The 22,666-nt window shown below is 40.5% G+C and overlaps 1 protein-coding gene across 2 annotated transcripts in view; it reads right to left on the bottom strand.

Annotated features, from left to right (window-relative positions):
* Positions 1-22,427, bottom strand: part of ARHGAP32 (Rho GTPase activating protein 32) — a 271,983-nt gene extending 249,556 nt beyond the window's left edge. For both annotated transcript variants that reach the window (XM_032640154.1, XM_032640155.1), the window contains exon 1: positions 22,321-22,427. The gene's annotated coding sequence lies outside the window, so the exon portion shown is untranslated. The remainder of the gene's footprint in view (positions 1-22,320) is intronic.
* Positions 22,428-22,666: the final 239 nt, after the last annotated feature.

Here is a 22,666-nt window from a genome sequence, read left to right as displayed (position 1 = left end):
CTACCTGAAATCCTCTCCATTCAGAGGGAGCTCCAGTAGTTTCACTACAGATTATGTAGCCAAATGAAGCCAGGAACTAAAATGAAGGAGAGGATGAAGTGACAGTGGGTGATGCTAGACTATTTATGAATACTTCCTCACATTTCCTCAGACCTCCTTGGTAACCAATATCCATCCAGCTGGATATCCAGCTGGTCCAATCAAGTCTAAAAGACAGAAATAATTCCAAAACTCCCAAGGTCTTCCGGATTTGAAGTTAGATAAAATCCCTTGTTAAATTATAATGAGACGATTTCAAATCTCCAGGAAGCAGATTATAACGGGCATGTAAATAATTCTATCAGTTAGGAATAATGTTCTGGTGCATGTATCAGGAAGCCTAAATTATACTGTTTTAAGCAAGACAGGGGTTTACCCTTCTCATCAAACGGAAGTGCACAGAGGCACTTGCTGACACTGGTTTGGCAGCTTAGGAATACATGGGGGAAGATCTCTGTAAATCTCCTGGCTTTCCTCTAAAGGCCTCTAGAATACTGGTCTAGCCCCAGGCATGGTGTCTGATTTCTACGCAGGAGGAAAAAAAACAGGTAAAAGGGCTTTCTAAAGAACTTCATCCAGAAATTTCTGCCTATCCAGAAATTTCTGCCTACATCTCACTGACCAGAACTATGTTACATGGCTGCTCGGGCTGGAAAGGAGGCCAAGAAATGTATCGTTTTTTTAGCTAGGCCTACTTCTACTTCTAGCAAAACTTTATAAGTTCTATTAGAAAGCAAACATGGGGAAGTGGATATCAGATAGGCAATGAGGAATCTCTGCCATAGCTATGATGAGCACTTGATGTTTTTACTAATACTGAATATACTTTTTTAATCTAGCAATTTACAAGTTTGTGGCTCATGGCACTAGCGGCAATGTTCTGCGGTACAACTCTGGCAACTCTTTTTCCGAAGCATTTTTCATACTATTTCCCACAGGAAGAAATCTTAAAGCTCAGGCCCTGTAACATCACAAGGCCAGGCACACCCACCATTTCTCCAGCTAGCAGCTAAAGATCAATGTCCGGATTGTTTTCCTTTCATATTTCAATTTTAATCTTTTAAACCAGAAATTACAAAAAAGTTGAATGACGTTTTCTGAAATACTCAGTTCTTAGATGTAGTAATAAGGAATCCGAAAAAAAAAAAAAAAACACAGAACTTCTTAAATTCTAAAGAGAGTATTTATTTCCTGACAAATTTTTTTCAGAATGAACAGTGAATTCTCATTCTGCCCTTTTCTGACCTAAAGCATTATTCACGATTCAACCAAATTAACTTTAATTAGCATCTGCCATCTCATAAACATGGCACTTTTCTGCTGAAATACAGTTATCAGAACACAAACATTTCCTCTCGATGTAACAGATGTGAATAATGCTATATTCAACCAGTATTTCCCATATTCTTTAGTCCTCCTCTTTATCCTTCCCATAAACCATCCATTTTAATAAAATAAAGTGGACTATTCAAAAAATTATTTTCATCCAAATCAGTAACAATACATTTACTGGAAGATTTTTAAAGGGGAATATTCAATTCACTAAATGTTACGTTGCAATTTTCGAGCAGTCTATCAAATATATTCTCTATTTTGTGCAAAGGTTTGCTTGTTCTCTCAAACAACTATCACATTAAAGTTTAAACTAAGTTCAATACATATCACAGGAAAGACTTTAAAACAAAGCAAAACTGAATAAAAGATATACATCAATTAACCCAAGGAAGTTGAATTTAATTTTGTGTACTCTTCGCAACATTTAAGGATTTTCTCCTCTACAGGATGCCCCCAGTTTCTCCTATTTCCTTTAGCTGGGATCTGAGAGGCTCTAACCTGCAGCTGTCTGTACCTCCTCTGCTCTCTTTTCAGTCCCGCCCGTTCCCTAGCACCCACTCTTCACCTACCTTCCTTCGGGTCTCAGCCACAGTCTTCTCCGTGCTACACCTCTGCCTCCAGAGGAGCTGGTCTCCAGGATAAACATCTGGAGGCCGTGCTCATCTTAGGCAATTTAAAGAGTACCTAACAAGAGTCTGAAGAACTTCTGGCAGCAAACTGTTCTATTTCCGGCTTCCCTAGTAGCGCAGTGGTTAAGAATCCGCCTGCCAATGCCAGGAACACGGGTTCGAGCCCTGGTCTGGGAAGATCCCACATGCCGCAGAGCAACTAAGCCCTTGTGCCACAACTACTGAGTCTGTGCTCTAGAGCCTGCGAGCCACGACTACTGAGCCCATGTGCCAAAACTACTGAAGCCCACGCACCTAGAGCCCGTGCTCCACAACAAGAGAAGACATTGCAATGAGAGGCCCGTGCACCACAATGAAGAGTAGCCCTCGCTCACCGCAATGAGAGAAAACCCGCACGCAGCAATGAAGACCCAATGCAGCCAGAAATAAATAAAACAAATACATTTATTTTAAAAAATTGTTGTATTTCATAACAGTAGCTGATAAATCAAGACTCAAGGCTAAACCTCCTAAGTAACTTTCCATAAGAGTGTGATGAACAAAATTCTCCAAGTAGCAATAAGAATTTATGTTAAACTTCTGGTAAATCAGGATTTTAATATATACATAAAGACATTTAGAAGAGTTATCATAACTACCATACTCATTTTTCCCACCTTAACTCTTACCACCTACGGAGACAAAGCTCCTCCTAAAGTCAGAGACTCAATCCCAGTGGCCCCGGTTAAGCAATATGACCACATATATCATAACCTATAAACCAAACCATGGTGCTGACCACTGATCAGAAAGAGAACTACCCAAAAGTATACGAAAAGAAATACACAAATGTATTACTGATGGGAAAGAGGAACTACCTCAAAGCACATGCACTATTCAATGGTGAATCAGTGCATTAGTTTCAAATACAAACTTCCTGCTTTATTAATCATGGGTGAGAGATATGCAACAACATAAGCCAGAGGCAGCTTTTCACCGAAATGGTAATACTAGTATTGATTCCTTAGTCTTTCCAAGGACAACAGACTTGAAATAAAACCTTGTTATCTGAGCCCAGTTTGAACACTGACTGGCTAGTGCAACCAAGACTCAAAGGCAGAGCTACTCTATATTTGCAAAAGAGATGCTGCATTTATGGTATTCTCATATTGAGAGATATTACCAGATTTTTATTAACCACCTTGGGATAAAGGAAAAAAAACACTACTGCAAATACCATTATTCCTACTTTCTCACACAAAAAAATAACACTTTTCCTGTGCCCACTCATTTATTTCACAAATATTTATAGGTTTCACTGACTGAATAATGCCCAACCTTTAAACGATGTAAAAAAGCAAGCTAAGGAATTAGTGAGACCCAGATACAGAAGGACTTTTCAACCAGAAGAGCTGCAGGATAGCTTTTACGAAGAAGATAACAAGAACTGCAGAGGAAGAAACCACGAGCATCTACCAGATTAGTCAATGCATAAAGCGGTAGTAATTAACACTGCCATTTTTGTATGCGGAGACAATATTTTTATAGAGACTATCACTTTGGGATATGAATATCTACTTAGATTTAGCTGTGTGGACATGAGATTGCTCTGGGACTAGTAAGAATTTCTTCCAATTAAGCTTTTTGTTTTTTGGGTTTGTGCTTGTTTTTCTGCAGGAGGGTCACTCAACAATTCCATAGAAAGCAAGGGAAAAGCACATCCCAAGTCTACTGGCAGCTTTTCCCATCCTCAAACAATTCCTTGTTCAGATGCACAGCCACAGAAGTTCAAAGGTCACTGGCGTCTTTGTACTCAGTCCCATGGTAGTTACAAACAAACTTTTGTCCCCATTCCTTCAATGACATGGGCTGCAACAACTACACTGACTGAACTTTTACATCTGAGGCCTGCATGTGCATTACTTAACTGAAGGGCCATAGTATTTCATTTACGCTTCAGCCATAAATTATTAAATCTCTTTTGTGAAATAAAATAATGTATTTACCTGGGCATAAATGAATGTTGATTCTAGCCAAACACAAAGAACATCACTGACAGTAATGGTCTTACAATTTCTTGTCATAATTATCACACTTCTTATAACATGATTTAATAAAGCTTTTGTTAAAGACTTTTTCAGGGTTTTTCCCATCCTTGTTGCCTTTCTCGATTTTAAATCATACCCACATGATAAAAAGTAAAGAAATTTATTATGGGCTTTTATACAGAGTTATAAATCTAAAAGTTCTCTCTTAAAATGTGCCAATAAATATATCTAAATAAGAAATCTCAAAGTTATAAAATTTATTTTAAAATAAAAGAGTCTAAAGAATATATGTTTGAAAAATAGTATAAATACACTATTATAATTTAGAATACAATTTTACCTTTATGCATATACTTTAACAACTCTTTAAGCACAGAAGTCAAACATTTCATTGTTAAAACTGTCCATTTAAACCAATTTTTAAATAAATTCCTACTACTTTCATGTGCTAACAGCAACCTCCAAAATCTATTCTCATACAATACTTTTATTATAGCTGAATAATTAATCAAAATATAATTACCCAAAACATTAACCAGTAAGTAATCCAAAAAGGAATTACATAAGCATCTCTGGAAAAAAAAAAAGTTTTAGCAGCAGAGCTGCTAAATGAACACAAGTCAACTGAAGCGTGATACTGCAAGGACTCTGCCAGTACAAAGATAAGAGGCAGTTTCCTCCACAAAGAAGACTTTCCAGAACTGTTTCTAACTAAGGCAAACACTGTGGAAGGCTGAAAATACTTCTGAAAACTTACTGAGCCTCCAACAGTGTGCTAAGCACCATACTCCTCAGAGCAAATGGGTCCAAGATCACAATGTTTTTAATTTTAATGAGCATGCAATGGAAAGGAATACAGCTGAAAGAAGCAAAAAGAACGAACTGCCTATAACAAAGATCACAGAAATATTGTCGAGATGGAGTATAAGGTGGCTCTGGACAGGGCTAAACAAAGGAAGAGGGTCTAAACTAAAAGAAGAGTTATTCCAGATCTTGTTGCATAAACTTCAGTGACTCAGAAATACTTCTAAACCACTAGGGCCTTTATCAGCTCATTTAACCAAGCATTTCTTTTTTTCTACTTCTACTGAAGTCCTTAATCCTAAACACTATGAATATCATAATATTTTTCATAACACTAATCTAGCTAAGACTAAGCTAAAGGATTTTCTAAACCTCTTCTCCTGTTTCAGACCTTCCCTTTCTACCTTCCAAGAGGTTAGCCTATATAAACAGATCAGCTCCAGTTACGTGAACTCAGTTCTCGATATGCTGAAGCCCAGGCCCCTGTTTTGATTAGACAGTAATGCTAAAAGAAGGAAAACCAGTAAAAACCAAGCATTTTTTTCTGTTTCCACCTCTTCCTATGCTAAGCAAGCAGGTAATGAGGAATTCACCAAATAGTTTTCAAGACATACTCTTAAGCAAATAAATGTATGAAAACTGCTTCCTACGAGGAGCAAAGAGCTGATAAGCAACTTGTTCTGTTTATTGAAGTAACTTAGACTCTAAACATGTCTAGGAATCTAAAATGATTCCTAGAATATTAATGGTGCAAAGAAAAAAAGGGAAAACTGATTATATTAAAATCTTATTTAGCAGGAAATTAATATGCTACTAGCAATGATATATAAAAATTCCTACAGAAAAAATATTCAAATTCTGAGGATTTTTATAACTAAACGTATTGATGTTTATGGCTAGCCGTTGCCATATCACCGTATGATAAATGAAGATGGAGCTTCATATAAACAGGGAAATGGGGACTTCCCTGGTGGTGCAGTAGTTAAGAATCCGCCTTCCAATGCAGGGAACATGGTTCAAGCCCTGGTCCGGGAAGATCCCACATGCCACGGAGCAGCTAAGCCCGCGAGCCACAACTACTGAGCCTGCGCTCTACAGCCTGTGAGCCACAATTACTGAGCCCGTGAGCCACAACTACTGAAGCCCGTGAACCTAGAGCCCGTGCTCCACAACGAGAAGCCACTGCAATGAGAAGCCTGCGCACCACAATGAGAAGCCTGCGCACCACAACGAAGAACAGCCCCTGCTCACCGCAACTAGAGAAAGCCCGTGCGCAGCAACGAAGACCAGATGCAGCCAAAAATAACTAAATAAATAAATTTATTTACTTAAAAAAGAAACAGGGAAATGCCTGCCTTTCACACACAAATTAAGAGAAAATATGGAAATCTAACAAAATGTTCACAAACAATATTTACTTATGACAGAATAAATCAAGCATGCCACGAAAACTAAACAGAATTAAAATATACTTTTTGAGCTTTTAATTTTTCTTCAATTTCAAAATAAGTTTATACTGTACTATATTCAATATTATTCTAGCTGTCTTCTTTTTTTTAATTTCTAACAATATAGATAGCAAAAGAAAATCCCTACTTTTTAATCCCCTACAAATCCACTTCTAATAGATAGGTAGTAAATATCTACTGAATGAATGCTGAGTTATTAGTTTAACCAAATTTACAAATAAACAGCTGTAAAATCTGGCTAAATCTTCTATTTTAAAACCATTTCAAAATACAGTTTACACACTTAGGGAAGTTTTTAAAACATCAGGTCAGAATGTATCCCTACAGGACAGAACAGTTGAACATGCATACGGGAACCTGTTTGTTTTCCCAAATGTATCAACAACAAAGTCAACTCTTAAACACTACCTTTTAAATACACCAAAAAAGAAAAAGAGCATTTTTAAAAATCTGATTAAAAAATGGGCAGAGGACTGAATAGACATTTTTCCAAAGATGACACACAAGTGGCCAACAGGTACATGAAAAGGTGCTCAACATCACTAATCATTAGGAAAATGCAAATCAAAACCACAATGAAATAATCACCTCACACCTGTTAGAATGGCTGTCCTCAAAAAGACAAGAGACAACGAGTGTTGGCAAAGATGTAAAGAAAAAGGAGCCCTTGTGCACTGCTGGTGGAGTATCATTTGGTACAGCCACGATAGAAAACAATATGGAGATTTCTCAAAAAGTCTTGTGCACTGCTGGTGGAGTATCATTTGGTACAGCCACGATAGAAAACAATATGGAGATTTCTCAAAAAGTTAAAAACAGAACTCCCACCTGATCCAGCCATCCCACTTGGGTATATATCCAAAGGAAATGAAATCACTATCTTGAAGAGCAGCACTATTCACAATAGCCAAGACATGGGAAGAACCTAAGTGTCCATCAATGGATGAATGAATAAAGAAAATGTGGTGTATGTACAACAGAAGATTATTCAGCCAAGAAAAAAAAAAGAAGGAAACAATATGTAACAATATGAATGGCCCTTGACAAATACTGTATGTGCTCACTTCTATGTGGAACCAAAAAAAAGCTGAATTCATAGAAATAGAGTAGGATGGTGGTTGCCGGGCGCTGGGGTGGAGGAAACTGAGAGATGTTGGTCAAAGGGTACAAACACCCAGCTATAAAATGAGTATGTTTTCTGGGGATCTAATGTACAGCTGGTGATTACATTTAACAATACTGTATTATACACTTGAAAGATATTAAGAGAGTAGATCTTAAATGTTATCACCACACCAAAAAAAAAAAATGGTAATAGCCTGTGGGGATGGAGATATTAACTAATCTTATTGTGGTAATCATTTTGCAATATATACTGTATCAAATTATCAGCTTGTACATCTTAAACTTTTACGTTACATGTCAACATTTCAATAAAGCTGCGAAAGCTTTAAAAAAAAGAGTATGCAAGAAATCAAACAAAACCTTTTCCAACACTTGTATTATATAGCCCGAATAGGAGTATTTCTTATTGTTGCTAAATTTAAAATATCACCAGCTATACCAAGTTTCAAGCATCTTGGGCTTTGCAAAATTACTTAATGCCATTGCACAGTAATTAAGTAATGATTACAGCTTTAGAAAAGAGTAGATTTCATTATACATACAGTTAATTCATGGGAGACACTCCATCAGGAAAAAGAACTTTTTAAAAAAAAGAGTGATTCGTTTTTTGAAGACCTTACTTTATCTAATAAGAATGCTGAAACCCAAAATTACTATCTTCCAAACTTAACAAATGCTGCTGACACACTTAAAATCAAATCTCAAAGAATAAAATTCTTACAACTAGCTACACAAATTCTGGTATCCTTATCAATGTCGGTATCTTAAAATACAAGTTCTGAATTGGCCTTAAGTTTAAACCACCGTAGGACACACAGAAAAATGAGATATCTTTTGACACTAACCCTTAGATCCTGAGTATAAAAATGAAGTCAGTCTGAGCCAGCTGTTAGGCTATTAAATTAGCCCCGCATCTCAGCACTAAGGAAGTCAAGACTTTCTCATATTAACTCTCTAGCCAACTTAGCATAGAGAAAAATGGTTCTCCATAATCACAAGCTGAACCTCAAAGATACCTAAGTAAGATAGTATTTTTCACACTGACATCCATGGAAGAGCTTCAGATGTTTTGCAAACATTTGATTTGAAGGTGTTCCCATACATCATTACCTATTTTAAAACGATAACAGGCAGAAATTTTAAAACCATAATATGCACATGTTTTCAACACAGGGGAAACCACAAATTCATGAATTTGCGCTATAATCAATTAGCAAAAATAGGTAAATATTATACACTGATTTTTTTAGATGAATATATAATAACAAAATACTAATTATCATTAAAACCCTGGAGGTCCACCTATGATTTTGTTTGAGGGGGAAAAAAGAAAGGGTTTTGTTGCTAGAAAAGTTGGAAAAAATTCACTGACTTAGTGCATGGAGTTGGCAACCTATCAGAACTGGGATGCAAACACAGTAACTGGGTTACTGACACTTAATTCTCCTGGGAGAAGACTACAACACAAAAAAAAACCTCACAACCCTAAAAACCTCCTTCATCTTACTGTACCAAATATAGATTACTTTGCGGTAAACATTTTTTTTCATGTATTAGTATTATCTATCAGTCACATCTCAGTATCACCTCATCTATAAAATCAGTAGGAGTACTTGCATATATAGGCAAATGATTTCCAACAAGGGTACCAAGACCATTCAATTGAAAAAGGATAGTCTTTTCAACAATGGTATTGGGGAAAACTGGATATCCACATGCAAAAAAAAATAAAATAAAATTGGACCCTTATAAGATACAGAAAATTTAACTCAAACTGGAGCAAAGATCCAAATAAAAGAGCTAAAACTATAAAACTCTTAGAAGAAAACGTAAGGGAAAAACCTCAGGACACTGGATTTGGCAATGATTTATTGGATATGACACCAAAAGCAAAGGCAACAAAAGACAAAAGAGATAAGCTGGACTTCATCAAAATTAAACACTGCTGTGCATCACAGGACACCATCGACAGAGTGAAAAGGCCACCCACAGAATGGAAGAAAATATTTGAAACCACATATCTGGTAAGAGATTGGTATCCAGAATATATAAAGAACTCCAACAAGTCAACAACAACAAATATCCTGATTTTAAAAAAATGGACAGGGACTTCCCTAGCGGTCCGGTGGTTAAGACTCTGCACTTCCACTGCAGGAGGCATTCGATCCCTGGTCGGGGCACTAAGATCCAACAGGCCGCATGGTGCAGCCAAAAAAATAAAACTTAAACATGGACAAAGAGGGGCTTCCCTGATGGCGCAGTGGTTGAGAGTCCGCCTGCCGATGCAGAGGACACAGGTTTGTGCCCCGGTCCGGGAAGATCCCACATGCCACGGAGCGGCTGGGCCCGTAAGCCATGGCCACTGAGCCTGCGCGTCTGGAGCCTGTGCTCCGCAACGGAAGAGGCCACAAAAGTGAGAGGCCTGCGTACCGCAAAAAAAAAAAAAAAAAAAAAATCATGCTCTAATGTCACTGACAACCTGTTCCCAAGCAGGGAGTAGGACAAACTATCTCCGATCCATTCTAGCACCTATCACCATGATGCTGTTGGCTAAATACACACACACACATTGAAAGTAAAACCTTGACTACTTAAAACCTTTAGAGCAGGGTTTCTCAACTTGGCACTACTGACATTTAGACCAGATAATGGGGGGGCCGGGGGGTGTGGTGAGGGGGCCTGTCCTGTGCATGAGTAACAGAGAATTACTTATTCCAAATGTAAGAATATAAATCTGGGAAACATCCCTTTCTCAGCTCAAGTTAAATGTTTAGAAATCATTTCACATTATTTATAGACTAGTACTGAGGAAAAGCACAGGTACTTTGAGGTTAAACAGACCTAGATTTGAATTATGAATCAATCCAGCACTTAGGTAACATGAGTAAGTGAGGTTACTGAGGTTTAAATAAAGTAACTTTTGTAAAGATCAGTACAAAATGGGCACTAAATAAAAAGGGAAGTGAATTTACACTTACATGCCAGAACTTTTTTTTAATCGTAACTGGTTTAGGAAAGAAAGATTTCTAAAATGTGTTGCACATTTTCCTGCTTTAACGTAATCTAACCTTTTATAAACAGTGCAGGGTGACCATTTCAGACAAACGTCACTGTAACAACTGAATAGGACACTAATTTAGGGAAGAGAGCTTTCAAAATGCATAGCACGCAATTAAGTTGCAAGACACTGGATGAATTGTTTGAATCTGATACAAATGATACCATTTAATAGAGATTAAATATCAAGCTGAGTCTTCAGGTCAAAAAGTAACAATAAAGGGAAACAACATAACAGAAGCTGGGACAGAAAAACTCTAAAAAAATGTAATTGCCTGCATGCCCTAAATAAACCAGAAGTGATAGGCTGTCCAAAAAAAAAAAAAAAGTGCAAGAAAAAGAATTTGGGTTAGTAGAGAGAATATACCAGAATGAGTCAGAAGAATGTAGTTCTAGTTTCGACTGCCCTACTTGAGTGAGAACGTGTAGCTAGATTAAGCCACTTAACCTGGACCTATATCCTCATTAATAAGAAGGGCACAAACCTACTTTGACACCTCCAACATCATCAGGCAGACCAAATATTAATGTTGCTAAAAATGCTCTCAAAGCTGTATGTAAACACGTTATACCATGAGACCTGCTTAGTCACCACACAGCAGTCTAGAGCAGGGTTTCTCAGCCTTTTGCACTGAGGGCACATACAGAAAATGACAGTACAGATACAGGCACACAGCAGTAAGCCATGCTGCTGTTGGCCAACAGTGATCAGCAGAAGCTCTTCCACTCTGTCACTGATAATCCTCTCTGAGGAGCAAGGACATCAGTATTTCTGCCCTATCTGTAACACATTCAGAGTGCTGTCTGGCACACTGGTTAGGAAGCACTAATTAAAATACGATGTCTAATTTGGAACACTTGTAAAAGGGAATTTAACTTTTTCTACAATAACTGGCTCTGGGAAACAGAATCAAGAGTAGAGTCTGACGATGACAGAACAGTAATACCTTGGACCTAAGCAATAAACCCCTGTCCTAGGCCTGGACCGTTGAAGGGCCATGCACTGGCCTCCCTCTGACCACACCCTTGACCATGCGTGGGGCCAGCTGATCTCAGGACCTAAAAGGTATGCCCAACTGCAGCCTACACACCCAGCCCTCATTTTGCAAGGACCCCAGAATTTCCTGTCTACTTCTAGGCTTTGCTCAGGTCTCTTCCCTGAGTGAGTTGATCCTCCCAACGGCAGATGACCCCACCATCGGTATTTATATCGCTGGGTCCAAGGGATGATCAAAGAGCTGCTGTCTGAAAGGTGAACGGGGATGCACGGATTCGAGTGTCCACATATGTGCACATGCAAAAAGTCCCTCATGCAAGGAACCTGGAGGGAGAATGGAATCTTGGGTTGAAGTTTGGATCTTTGCCCTTTACCATGTTCTGGAGCAGAACTCAGAGGAATCTGAAAATTCCCTGTTTGACCCTGAGTTAGGTCATTATGAAGTTTTCTTTGTTAAGGTAGGCAATGGAACATCTGTATCAGTTAGCTTGATTAATAACTTGTAAATAGCTCCTGGAAAAGGAGCTAAAAATCTTAGGCATATGAGGAACAGTTGAAGAAAATAAGTACATTGAGCCTGGAAAGAGAAAAAGTTGGTGGGAAGATCAAAGAACCAGCCATTTTTCCATGACAGCTGAAGGCCATCATGTGAAAAACAGAGCGGATCTGTGTGGTGTTGGAAATGCAGGCAGGTACATTCCACTCTAATATAATGAGGAATTTTTAAAAATAAGAACTCCTTTTAAAAAGAACTGGGCAACAACAAGGTCCTACTGCATAGCACAGGGAACTATATTCAGTATCCTGTGATAAACCGTAATGGAAAAGAATACGAAAAAGAACGTGTATACATATGTATAACTGAGCCACTTTGCTCTACAGCAGTAATTAACACAACACTGTAAATCAACTATACTTCAATTAGAAAAAAAAAGAACTGGGCTGTCAGGTGAGTAACTGAGTTTTCAGTCACTGAAAATACAGAGGCAGAGGGTATGTGCTTCTCTTCCAAGGAAAATGTAGAAGAAACTCTGATACTGGGAAAAGGTAAAACTATGTATAACCGGGAGGCCTATGTAACTGCAGTATGAACGTGTAGCTCTATATGCAGAGACAAGTGGTATGAGACACAAGGCAAAATGGAAGTTAAACCCTGAAGTAACCTTTCTCTCTTAAAAATTCCCTGCTGTCAGCTTACTCTTGTCATTTGCCTCCTCACAAAAATCGAGGTAAATTCCTCCATCCTACAAAATTAATTACTTAAGACTAAAGCAGCCTTGTCTCAAGGGATTTTTTTCCATCCTCCAGAAAATCATAAACTTCCCTGCTGCTCTCAGGATGCTCTGATTTATCATTAACATTGAAAACCTTGTCTCCCATCCCCACGATGGATGGCACCTCTCTGGCATCAACAAATATGTTTTAATAGGAAAGCTAGGGATACAGTACATATCTAGACAGAGCCCATGCCCCTCAAACAGCCTGCAGAACAAGGGATTATAAATGTAAAACATAAGCAAATAAACTAAAATGAAGAAAATAAAATGGGGTAATATAGAAGAGAAAGACTGGGGTACTGCATGTACACAGTAATCACAAAGGCCTCTCTGGGGTAGGAGAAGGCAGTCACACAAAGATCTGAAGGAAGTACATTCCAAGCAAAAGGAACAGCAACTGTAAATCCCTGAAAAGGTACATGCTTAGCTTCTTCAAGGGATAAAAAAAAGAGCATCATCCACTATACACCTATTGGAACGGCCTAAATCCACAATGCTCACACCATCGAGTGCCAGCAAGGATGTGGGACAAAAGGAACGCTCGTCCACTGCTGGTGGCAACGCAGCCACTTTGGAAAACAGCTGGGCAGTTTCTTATAAAACAAAACATACGTTTACCATACAATCCCACAATCACAGTCCTTGGTACTTATCCGAAGGAGCTGAAAACTTATGTCCACAAAAAAACTGCACACGGATTGTTTATAGCAATTTTATTCATAACTGCCACAACTTGGAAGCAACCAACATGTCCTTTAGCAGGTGAATGGATAAACTGTGGTACATCCAGACAATGGAATATTATTCAGTGCTAAAAAGAAATGAGCTATCAAACCATGAAAAGACACGGAAGAAACTTAGATACACATTACTAAGTGAAAGCAGCCAATCTGAAAAAGCTACATACTGTACGATTCCAACTATAAGACACTGTGGAAACGGCAAAACTATGGAGTCATTAAACAGATCATGATACCCAAGGGTTGGGAGCGGGGGGAGGTGAGGGATGAACAGGCAGAGCACAGGGGGATTTTAGGGCAGTGAAAACTACCCTGTATGACACTATAATGGTGGATGTATGTCATTATACATTTGTCCAAACCCACAGAATGTACAACACCAAGAATGAACCCTAATAAAACTGCAGACTTTGGGTGGTAATGGTGTGCTGCCACAGCTTCATCAGTTGTAACTAACGTCCCACTCTGGTGGGGAACGTTGACAGTGGAAGAGGCTGTGTGTGTAAGGGCCGGCAGGATGTGGGAAACACCTGTACCCTCTGCTTGATTTTGCTGTGAGCCTAAAGGTGCTCAAAAAAAAAAAAAAAAAAAAAAAAAGCCTATTAAGGAAAAAAAAGGAAGAATCACATCATTGTGATTGCAGCCCTGTGAACAAAGGAGAAGACAGAGAAAGACGAGGTTGGAGAGGAAGCAAGGAGCCAGACCATGCACTGCAGGCATTCTGGACATTTTTCATCGTGGTTGGGGCTGTTCTGTACAATGCAGGATGCTCCGCATCCCTGGCTTCTACCCACTAGGTGCCAGCAGCACACTCCCCCCACCACCCGTCCCCCAGTCCTGACAACCAAAAATGACTCCAGACACTGCCAACTGTCCCCTAAGGACAAGATCTTCCCCAATTAAAAACCGCTGATACAGGGCCTCACAAATGGCCACAGTGGAGATTTTGTTTCCATAATAAACCTTTAAGTTTTAGTTTTAGTGTTAAGTGTACTGGAAAGCCAGTAAACAGGTGATACAATCTGATTAACATTTAACATTATTTTTGGCTCCTGTTATAGGACGGGTGAGGAGAGTAAGGGCAAGAGTAGAGGCAGCGAAGTCTGCTGGCAGTTTTCCAGAGGAGAAAGGCTGCCAGCCTAGGTGTTAACAGTGAAAAAACTATGAAAAAACGTAGTCACGTCCAGTTTGTATTCTGTAGGTGGAGCTAACGGGACTTTAATATGAGATGAGAAGAAAAAATGGAGGATAACCCCAGGGGTTTTGGCCTGCACAACTGGGTAGACAGTGGTGTCACTTCACTTGAGAAGATGAAGACTTTGGAAAGGTGGAGGAGGGAAGAGTAAATGAAAGAAAGAGTAATTCATAGTTCTGCTTTGTTCACATTACATTTGAGATGTCTATTAGACATCCAAGTGGAGGAATGGCGTTAGATGAGTCTAGAGCTCAAGGGGGAAAAAAAAGGAATCTGAGCTCCCTCAGCATATAAATGGTATCTGAAACCATGAAAATGGATGAAATCACACGAGGAGAGCCCGGGGACACTCCAAATTTTAGAGTGGGGGGTGGGTAGAGATAAGCTGCAAAAAGACATAGAGAATGAGTAGCTACGAGGTCAGAGAAAGTAGTTGGCCAATGTGAAATGCTGATGAGAGGTCAATAAGACATAGACACTGCTGATCACTGGCTCTGACAAGACACAGGTCATTGCAGACTTGATTAAAAACAATGTCAGTGAGTGGAGAAACAAGAGCTCAAACGGATCAGGCTAAAGAGAGAACCAGTGGTAAGGAAGTAGACACAGCAAACATAAACCTCTCCTGTTGCAAAAGGGAACAAAGAAATTGGGCAATAGTTGAAGGGAAACATTAAGGTGGAGGAGAGGGTGGTTTGACAGACGTGATTTATTCAGTTAAGGTATTAGGGGCTCCAACAAGACAAAACTGTATTCCTTTCTCACTTAACCACCCAGAGATAAATGAGCAGTAGTAGGGGTGGCTCTGCTCCACGAGACCATCCAAGGATCCATCTTACTGATCCATCTCCCCCTAAAGTTCTGCTCTCACCTGCAAGGTTGAATAACATGTACCAGCACTACATTCTCCTGGCAGAAAGGAAGCAGAAAGCAACCTGCTTTCCTTTCTAAGGCCATGACACAGAAATCACTCGCATCACTTCTGGTCATATCCATTTACCCAAATTTCATCATGTGGTCACGTCGAGCTGTAAGAGGGAGGCTAGGAAATGTAGTCTAGTTGGGCATCCATGTGCCACAGAAAACCTGAGGGCCATATTACTGAAATGAAGTTGCAGAGAATGGCATTTGGTGAACAATTAATCACTGCTGCGAGTAATATAGGGCATGTCTGCATACTAAAAGAGATGATCCAGTAAGGAGAGAATAATAATTTAAGGAAAAAAATAATGGCAGGAGTGAAAGCCTTAAGAAGGGAAAAATGAATGAGATCCAGGGCTCAGAGTTATTGACCCAGAAGCAGGGACACTTTGGTCTCCTGTCACTTCTCACATGCTTGACTTTTCCAGAAGAAAAGTTGCCCCTTGAATGCATTTCCAGCAAATTAAAGTAACCCTTTCCTTCTATCCAGTAAATCAAGCAATTATGCAAAATGAGCATAAAACTCTGGCCTGGATTGAGCAGTTCTCACTTGAGCTGTCTCCTAACAGGCTGATTCAAAGATGCTGCCTCTCTGTCAAAGAGAATATGACTAAATTTCAGAGCTGGAGACAGTCTACAAAGCTCATGTTACAAATGTTCAGGGCCACATGGCCACAAAGCCACAAACTATCCTCTCCAATAGTACACCCAAGTCCTCGAACCACCAGATCAGGGATCATCCCACTGTCCCCTTGTCTACTCTTTTATAAATATTCTTTTTCATAATATAGTTTATCTCCCCAGTGGAATGAACACTTCCTAAGGGCAGAGACTCAATGCCACCTTCTTTCATATCTATCTTCCACTGCATTTAGCATGGTACAAAATACTCACTTGTACTGAATGGATACTTCTCAATTCACTGATAAAAGAGATTTGGTTTCCTGCATCCTACCGGAGCCAGGATTGTTACCGAATCCGGAAGACCACTGGATTTCAGGTTCTCCTCAGGTAGAAGGTCAATGGAAACTGGGCAAGTGCAAGAGGATGGTCCCTACTTTAAAAAAAAAAAAAAAAAAAATCAAAGAATCATGGAATTTTGGAGCAAGAAAGGATCTTAGAGACCTGTAGTCTGACCCCTCAATTTACATATAAGGTAAATGAGGTTTAGAGAAATGAATTACTCGTCCAAAGTCACAGATTATTTACAGCAGAGCCAAGAGAAGAACCCAGGTCCTGACTTCAAGTTCAAATCTCCTTTCTCTGTTAAACAAAGATCTCCTTTGTCTGTCCTTAATATACTAGGTAATTTATAAAGTACACATAATATGTTCTTCAAAACTGTTGAAAATACTACTCATCTTAAGAGTCCTTTCACCACATACCTCACCAATAAAAAGAGGAAAAGGAATTACTGTTTCCATCCTACACACAAGGGAACAGAACACAAGGGAACAAAAACAACGCAATCAAATGGCCTGCCCAAGACCACAAGGCTGAACCCCAGATAATAAAAATTTTACTATTTTAAGGGAAAATGAATGGAATATTTATTTTAGAATTCTTCCCCAGAATGTGGTGCCTATCTTTCCTAACAGAGACAACGTAAACATATCCTATACCACATGGGTCACGTATGCTTTTCCTCTCAGTGCTTTCCATCTCCACAGCCTCCAATACTAATGTATATACTATGATCCATGGCATAAAATAAAGTAGTAAATGAATATATGATCATAAGCCAAATAAAAGGATCTCCCTGAAAATCAGAATTCTACTTCCACTCTGAACATTCTGATTCATAAATTTCTTATGAGAAATTAAACCAAACACCTTGTTTCTCACCTCCTTTTACCTTCCTAAAACAATCTCCTTTAAATACCAAGGAAGTCCCCTTGTCCAGGGATACTATGAAACTATGAACATCTATTTTACCAAATCTTTACATTTTGCTACCATGAGGAGTATTCCCTCTCAACCTGCATCTCTTCAAAGAGGAAATCTCTGGTTGGTTTTGTTGTTTATATGTTTTAACCTCAAAAGAGAATAGTGTCTCCTTGTGATGGTGGGTCTTCTTTAGGCCTCTACTGTTTTTGAGGTGCTACAATCAGAACCCTGCAGTGTAGTTTTCCAGGGGCTGCAGCTCTACAGTTTGATGAAAGGCCCTCTGCCCCACCAAGGACAGAATGGGGACAGCATGAATGCCCTCCCATGTCTCCCTTGTATCATTCCACTGCATGTAAGCAACACCTGAGGTGTAAAACTGCACAATTTGTAGGATGGCAAGAGTCACACTGGCCCCAATTCTGTTCTGTTTGACTCAGTCAGAACAATGGCCTCTGTTTATTTGCTCACTCTTAGTTTAGGATTAATGTTAAATAAACCAGCACTTGAAGTTGGGAAGCACATCCAATTTGTCAATTGTAAGATAATTTAAACCACATACTTCAGAAAGCAGCTTAACATCGAAGCTTCTAGATAGTACACTAGGTCTTATCTTTAGGGAAAAAATTAAGTTTTATTATTCCAATTCTGAAGAGGATATTAGAGAGATGCTAATGCAAATCATAAGGGAGACTTAGAGTGTCAAATACATTTAAAAAGTTATCTAACGTTGGCCTTATTTAATGTTGTTTCTCAAATATCTGTCTCAAAAAGATAAAAAACAGGGCTTCCCTGGTGGCGCAGTGGTTGGGAGTCCACCTGCCGATGCTAGGGGACACAGGTTCGTGACCCGGTCCAGGAGGATCCCACATGCCGCGGAGCGGCTGGGCCCGTGAGCCATGGCCGCTGGGCCTGCGTGTCCGGAGCCTGTGCTCCGCAGCGGGCGAGGCCACAGCAGTGAGAGGCCCACGTACAGCAAAAAAATAAAATTAATAAATAAAAAACAGGAAACACCAAAACCAACATAGAACTGGTATTTAAATTCAGCTTGCAAACATATATTAATACCAAGAAATTATCAAGAACCAGGATCTCTGAAAAAAAGAGCATTTCACCCATTCTTAATCATCTAAATAAGCAAGTGATTAATAAGAATACAGTACAACATACGGGAAACTTCTCAAGCTATTCCAATTATCAGTTGTTAACTAAACTAATTGTTTCAGTAAAGGAGAAAATTCCATACCAAGTAGCATACCACTCAGGAGAACAATTCTATAATACTGGGGCAAGGTGATGTGCAATATTTTAGGCTTATTGTTTACACTAGAATTTATGATCACTGTCATGTATAACTTACTAAGTACTTACTGTATGCCTAAATCGTATTAAGCTTTGACGTGTAACATTTCATTTAATCATCACCACAACCTTCTAAGACAGATTCTATATTCTCTGATTACAAAGGAGGTACGTGAACACCAAGTTGTTAATTCGTTTGTCCAGGATCAAAGTTTACATCACAGCTGGTACTCAAATACAAGTCTATCTGACTCCAAAGCAAAAATTAGTACCTTTCCAGGGGTCTTAACCCCTATAATGCTATGATAGGAAATAACTCTGTGCTAAGTAAAGCAAAAATTTTTAAGTCCTACATCAAAGATTGGCAAACTTCTTCTGGAAAGGGCCAGCTAATAAAATTTGGGGGCTATGCAGGCCATACTGTCTCTGTTGCAAGAAATCAACTCTGCTGCTGTACTGCCAACGCAGCCACAGACAATACATAAACAAGTATGACCGTATCCCAATAAAACTTTATTTATGAGCACTGATATCTGAACTACATGTAACTTGGACATCATGAAATATTCTTTTTATTTTTTCCAACCATTTAAAAAATGTTCATTCTTAGTTCACAGGCCATACAAAATACAAGCTGCAGGCCAGATCTGGCCTACATGCTGAATTTTGCCAATGTCTGTCCTAAATAATGCAGACAAAATATTTTTTGCTAAACAGCTCTTTTCATTAACTCCTAACTTGTAATCTCCTTTAATATTCTGAACTGATACTTAAAAGAAACTCAAAGTCTCAATAAACTTGACATCTGTCCCAAAATAATCAAAACTCTGGAGTCCAAAACTGTAGACACCACATATGGATCTCCTAAGAATGAGATAGAATCACACGATTCTGGAACTCAAAGAGATCTAACACATTCTAATTCCTTATGTGCATTTTTTAAAACTGATAGTAAGACATTTAAAACAGCTCAATACTAAGTTTATAGGTAATGACAGTAATACCTTACACGTATAAGAAGTATTACAAAGCATTTTCACATCCTTTCTCTCATCTGACCCCTCCTCTGTAAGGAAGATAGTGCAAGCCTTCTCATCCCCATTTTACACCTAAGGAAAACAGGCTCAGAAATGTAAATAACTTGCCCAAAGCAGGGACAAGGCCACACAGCTACTAAGCAGCATTAACTGCAACTATGACCTGATTTCAAGTCCTTGCTGCCTCTTAACTACTTCCATGGACATCAAATTTCTCATTAATGGGTTAAACCCTAAAGATTTTCAAGAATATTAGTCAAAATCTTTAAATGCAATGAAAACGTTTAGCTCATTTCATTCGATTTTTATTCTGCTATCACAGTCTTCTGAAGAAAACAGCTGTTAATTCTTGACATTTGTTAAATGCATTTACAGTCAATAGCGAACCTATGTGTACTGTGCAGACAATACACCCAGACCAGCTTAGAAAGGGGAAACACTGCTGAACAAGTCATCTAAACACAGAGTAAGAGAAAGAGAAATGGAGACGAATGAACCGCCATTAAAGTCTTGGCCCGGGGCTTCCCTGGTGGCGCGGTGGTTGAAAGTCCGCCTGCCGATGCAGAGAACAGGGGTTCGTGCCCCGGTCCGTGAAGATCCCACATGCCGCGGAGCGGCTGGGCCCGTGAGCCATGGCCGCTGAGCCTGCGCGTCCGGAGCCTGTGCTCCACAACGGGAGAGGCCACAGCAGTGAGAGGCCCGCGTACCGCAAAAAAAAAAAAAAAAAAAAAAAAAGTCTTGGCCCAACTGTGGAATAGCTTCTGGTGATTAGAAAATCATGTGGAGGTTAGGAAAAGAAAATAAGAGGAACGAAACTACTGGAATTCAAACCAACATCAAAGACTCTAATGACAGTTGAGCCTGCCTGTCTGCTTCTTGGTCTCGCCCTAGAAAACAAAAAGTTATATAACCAACGAAGGTTCTTCCAACTAACATTTCCTCTGTGGCCCACTTACACCCTATCACCCACCTCAGTGTGCATCACCATACAGTAAAAAACTGGGCTTCCACCCCAGCTAGGCCTGGACAAGTCTCTGTCCAAAGTGCTGCTTTATTCCACGGACAGCTATAGGGACGATGGTATGAAGATAACCAGCTTGAGCACAGTTCCAACCTCACACCGTTCTAGGATACTTATTCTATAAAGCGTCACACACCCAATTTTAGGAATGAAGTAGACTCCAGATATTCCTGAAAATGGTAATCACAACATCATAATATTCCATCTTCACAAACAGCCCTATTAAAAAATAATTCACACCAATGAGGGCTTGAAAAACTTTGACATCATGTTGTAGCAGCAATTAAAGCTTCTATTTCCTTCACTCTCAAGTTCAAGGACCAAATGTCAAGATTCCGAGTTAGATTTCAATTTACCCAATAAGGAAAAATATATTAATGAATCACAACCGTCACTACCCAAAAATATTACAACAAATTCAATTACTGATTCAAACTAGCACATTTTCTGGACCCTAAGAGCCACGGTACTCTAGCACCATATGCTTTTTTTCTTCCAACAGAAATACAAATACAGACAACGTTTACAAAAGCAACCAATGTATCAGAAGTTATTCCCATTCAGACTGACTTAAAAGGTCTAAATCTGTGCCAAACAAAACTGTGAAAGAATCGAAAATAAAAGATGCTGACAACAATGCAATGTGGCCCAGCTGCCAGCTATCCATGTAGCATCATGCAGTGCCCCAAGCAGTTTAAAAGCAGACTGCAATTCTGCATGCGGATCAAAATTATAATGATCCAAATTCTATTTCCTAAAAGATAACTATCAAACTGCATCCCAAGCATCCTGCTGGGGGTCTCCTCCTCCCCCCCCCACCTTCCTTAAGCTTCAGCAACAGACGGTGGAGTTATAAAGGGTCCAAAAGTAGACTACAGCTAAGAAATCAGCTTTGACTTTCTCCCTCTACCGTTTCTCGTCACCTGTTTGGGTAATGTTTTAATATGAATATTTACTCAAGTCAACAAATCGAGAAAGGCAAGAAGGGGGCGTGGGGGGTGATGGCGGGGGAAAAGGGCACTAAGTCACCAGCACCGTCTAATGTGCAGCGGCAACTTCAGCCAATTAGAAAGATGAGAGGGAAAACTCCACGGGTGAGCCGGCGAGCACGGCAGGGGGCGGGCACGGCGAGGACGCCCCCGGAGCCCCCAGGCCCGCCGCCCTCGCCTCGGGTCCGGAGCGCCGCAGCAGGCCAGGAACCGCCCGGCCCGGTCCGACGAGGCCGCGGGGAAGCGGCAGGCGCGGGAGGCAGCGGCCCGAGCGCGGTCCGCCTCGGGAGGCCAGAGACGGAGTCGGCGGGGACGGGGGAAACCCGAGATGGCCTTCTAAGAACATTCGATCCCGAACCTTTACTTTAAAAAGAATTTCTCCCGACAAGGAAACTCAGGCCCCCGCAGCCTTCCCCTGCGGCGCCTGCCCACGTCACCGGCGCCCCCGGCCCTCCCGCGGCCCCCGCCTCACCGAGCCCCGCGGCCCCGCCGCGCCGCCGCGGCGTCGCTGCGCCCCGCTCGCCGCTCCGTGTCTGTCCTGCGGGGCGCCGGGCCCGACGCCCTCCTCCTCCTCCTCCTCGTCCTCGTCCTCTTCCTCGTCCCGGTCCTCGCCGCTGCCGAGCACCGCCCGCGCGCCGAGCCTAGCGCCTGGCCGCCCAGGGCAGCCGCGGGGGCTCGGCCGGGCGCCCCCCGCGCCAGCGCCTCATCCCGCCGCGTCGCCCCGTCAGGCTCGGGGGCGGGGACGCCGGGCTCCGGGCCGCGGCCTCGGAGTCCTCACCTCCGACACGCACCGCGCTCGCCCTCACCCGGCCGAGTCG

This window comes from Phocoena sinus, chromosome 8 (assembly GCF_008692025.1).
Source record: "Phocoena sinus isolate mPhoSin1 chromosome 8, mPhoSin1.pri, whole genome shotgun sequence".
NCBI lineage: Eukaryota > Metazoa > Chordata > Mammalia > Artiodactyla > Phocoenidae > Phocoena > Phocoena sinus.
The sequence above is the reverse complement of the archived record's forward strand: the minus strand, read 5'-3'. Positions and strand labels throughout refer to the sequence as shown.